The sequence below is a fragment of the Bidens hawaiensis genome, unplaced genomic scaffold, assembly GCF_021521415.1.
Source record: "Bidens hawaiensis isolate Kalapana, Puna unplaced genomic scaffold, B.hawaiensis_p1.1 tig00046177_1, whole genome shotgun sequence".
In the NCBI taxonomy this organism is placed as follows: Eukaryota; Viridiplantae; Streptophyta; class Magnoliopsida; order Asterales; family Asteraceae; genus Bidens; species Bidens hawaiensis.
The window spans coordinates 51613-55390 of NW_027498236.1; the positions used below are offsets into that span (position 1 = coordinate 51613).

General features: G+C 35.0%; 1 pseudogene across 1 annotated transcript; it reads right to left on the reverse strand.

Moving 5' to 3' along the window:
- Positions 1-667: 667 nt before the first annotated feature.
- LOC143596241 (glycerol-3-phosphate dehydrogenase [NAD(+)] 2, chloroplastic-like) lies at positions 668-3550 on the reverse strand (annotated as a pseudogene). The gene is made up of 6 exons (XR_013146670.1): positions 3420-3550; positions 3042-3349; positions 2782-2869; positions 2113-2260; positions 1119-1268; positions 668-1037 (listed from the first exon to the last, which is right to left on the reverse strand). The product of XR_013146670.1 is annotated as a glycerol-3-phosphate dehydrogenase [NAD(+)] 2, chloroplastic-like (transcript).
- Between the last annotated feature and the right edge of the window lie 228 nt (positions 3551-3778).

Genomic DNA, 3778 nt, shown 5'->3' on the forward strand with positions numbered 1-3778 from the left:
ATGTATAGGTTGTCTCACATGGAGGATCAAATGTTTGAGCTTGGAGTGAGACAAGTGGAGAGTAAGTTTAATTTTGCCAACCTGGTATTCTACCGGTACTAAAAATGCCCGGTTCAGTAAATACCAGTATCAAACTGTACCGGTATCAATCCCAAAACCTCAAATAGTTTCTCATCCCTAGTTTAGTTATTGTAATTGGCCTTTTGTTGCTTGCACAATTGGCCCCCTCCTTTTTTTTTTGGTTATAATCTTGGCCTTTAAAAAAAGAAAAAAAACAAAAAAGTTGTATCGGTTGTTAGCACAACAAAAACGTGGTAACCAACTAACCATCATAGTCATCAAAACACCATACCAAATATAAGAAACATAAAATAAGCCTAACATATTAAAATCTTTATACAATGCTGGTGCTTTTGCACCTGTTTTGACTTCCAATTGAGGATTCATTAGGACCAAAATGACCTTTTTAACCTAGCTAAGAAAAAAATAAAATTGTAGCTTGCCAAATTCTGTATAATATTTCAGAATCATAATTCTGGGAAAAATACTGGCTTCCGCCCAACAATATATCCAAAGTATAAATGGGACATTTCATCTGTGCTATAATCGGGTGCAACAAAAAGAACTCGCTTCATGTATTTACACTTCTTCAACCTAAAATCGGCAAATTTAGAACATAATTCCAGATTATTATTGTAATAATATTCTTTTGGGAGTTATGATGAACACAGTTTGCTTTCCTAAAATAAGTTAAAAAAAAAAGCCTTAATGGATCACAATCAACCCGGCCCAACAAAGGACTCGTTTCAAAAAGAACATGTTTCAACCCATTACCCGCAATATGAATCAAAACTGAAAAAATTAATCGTTCACAAACGTATGTATACCTGTGGCAGATTCATCAACTCAAGAACAGCCTTTTGTGGGGTCAATTCATTATCTATAATCCTTGCAACTGCCGTTAAAACCGGCATTTTAACATTGTATTTTTGTGCCAATGCAATCACAGCTCCTGCAGTTGATACACCTTCAGCCACCTAAAATTTAGACGAATGTTAAATAAATAATGTGAATTTTAATTTAATTAATTAATTTATTTTGAAAGACTGTATAGTGACCTGGTTCATGGACGAGAGTATATCATCAAGTGTTTCCCCAGAACCTAATCGGACTCCAACTGTTCTGTTTCTCGAGAGGCTAACAAAGCATGTAAGCATTATGTCCCCTGTGCCAGATAAGCCGGATATTGTTGTTGACTTGGCACCCATCTTTGTTAATTTAGAGCATTAATTAGACCGCATTAATAAATAGACTAATTTACAAGGAAATTTTATTTGTGCCCGAAAAGCAGATCTCAATAGATCCTATTCGTTATGCTCAATGAACATGTTCATGTTGTGGGTCTCATTTAAACAATGTAACAAGAAATGAAGACGTGATGATGTGGCGATTGACCCATCAACTTATGGGTCGATTAAGGTTGTCTTTTATCTTTACAAAAAATTTGTCTAAATGGAATGGGGAGTTGCCCAAATGTGTAATTTTAACAAGGGCGGTGCTAAATAGGTTGTGTACGCGGACACGAACCCAGACACCACGTGAACCTGAAAATCATGTCTGATATGTAAAATCGAACACGACACGCATATTTGCGGGTTGACCCAAACACAAATAGTACGACCCGAAAGCTTTTTTTAAATTTTTTTCACAAACAAATACTTTAAATTTACATTTTTACAATTAAAAACACAAATTTATATACAACCTTTACATTTTAATTGTAACTGTTGTATATAAAAAATTAAATTAAAAAATTTGGTTTTAAACACATTTATAAAAAAATTGGATTAAGATACCCAAACAATTTGATTTATTACTTTAAACACATTTATAAAAAATAAAAAAGAAATAGGTTAAACAGACCAACCTGCGAAATCATTTAGCTAACGGGTTTGACCCGAAACTGACCAAAACTCCACCAACCATGACAAATAATAATTTAAAAATGTTGAAGAAAAAGTGTTTTAGGAACCAACCAAAAGTTGACCCGTTTTAACCTCCACTTAACCCGTCGAACCAACCATAGCAAATGTATGTATGAATAAACCATACCTTGGTTGATAACCACCGTATCTCAGAACAACCTTGTGCAACAAGAGCTGCCATGGAATTATTACCAAGATTCAAACCTTCCACAATCCCAGCTGCAATTGCAAGCACATTCTTCAGTGCACCAGCAATCTCCACCCCTGTAACATCACTGTACCATCAAACTGCAACCATCAATAAAAAGGGTTTTTTTTTAATATAATTAATTTTACTCGTATTTAGTTTTTCTTTAATAACTTTTACAAAATTCCAAATATACTACCAATTTTTATTAAAAATTTCGATAACAAGCACGTCTTAACGGTATATTCAGAATTTTGTAAAACTTTATATTTTAAAAGTTACAAAAGAAGAACTAAATATGAGTAAAATTAGTTGTGTTAATATTTCAAGATCAAACTTTCAAATTTAATTGGGTCGGAAACGCACAATTTCAACTTAAAATTAGCGGGGGAAGCACATTTTTCTAATTCTGTCGGAGAGGCACAATTTCAAACACGAATCCGTCGCTGACGTTGGATTTGAAGAGACAACTTGGAAAGTTTTCATAAATCTTTTGACATTTTGGGAATTTCCTCTTTTAAAATCTTTCATTGTGTTACATTAAATTTATGTGTTTATTATACCACACACCATAGAAAGATGATTAATAGGTGTGAAAAAACATCACACCTTGTTGTGCTGATTCTCAAGTTTCTAGAAGCTAGAAGTTGCTGAACTGCTTTTGCCAACTTTTTGTCTTTTAATGCGACCACCATTGCTGTAAATAAGTAAGAATTTAGGGCATATTACGGTTACAATAATAATAATAATAATAATGATGATGATGATGTGAATCGAATTTAGGAGGAGGTTTGTATGCATTGAAAATAGGGAAATTTATATAGTTGGAGAAGAGAGAAAATTGGAGAAATAAATAATAAGACAGACACCTGTAGGCAAGTTGTTGATCAACTCGAGTGCAAAGGAAGGCCCGGAAAGTGCAACGTAGGGTTGTCTAGAGTTTTGAAGTGTTTGTGGAATGATCTAAGACATCATTCTCAATGTGTTTAGCTCTAAACCTTTACTGAGGGATATAAAAGGAAGTCCCGGGTCTACGTACTCAGCAACACCCTCCAAGAAGGAAGCACTAAACTGTACAGGTAGAGCATGGAGACAAAAGTCTGCACCGGTGAAAGCAGTTTTTGCATCCAATGTGGCAATGACATTATCTAGTAGCCTGTGATCTGGAAAATATTTACTGCAAAGCAAAGTTTGAACTAAAAACATTGATTTTGATATTTTGAGATTAATATGAATGTGAATGTTGCCGATTAGAATGGTTTTGATTAATATCATGACAAACAAGAGGATCGTGTAGGAGCATGTGTACTTCCATTTGGTCCTTTCTAGCTGCAACATGGGAAGCCATTGCGGTTCCAAAAGATCCACCACCTAGAACGACCACCTAGAAAGAATGTGAAAGAAGATTCATTTTTATTTTTTATTTTTATGAGGGTGGATGAATTGGTCTGTCTTACTTACTTTATTAGTGCGTTCAAGAACGTCGGTTTTGGCCTTGGAGCGCAAGGAACGAGACCAGCGGAGGAGCTTCTCCCAGGCAACTCTGACGATTTTCTGACGGTCTCTGGTGGCAGTTTCCAACGGTGGTGGTGGTGGCTCAATTGCC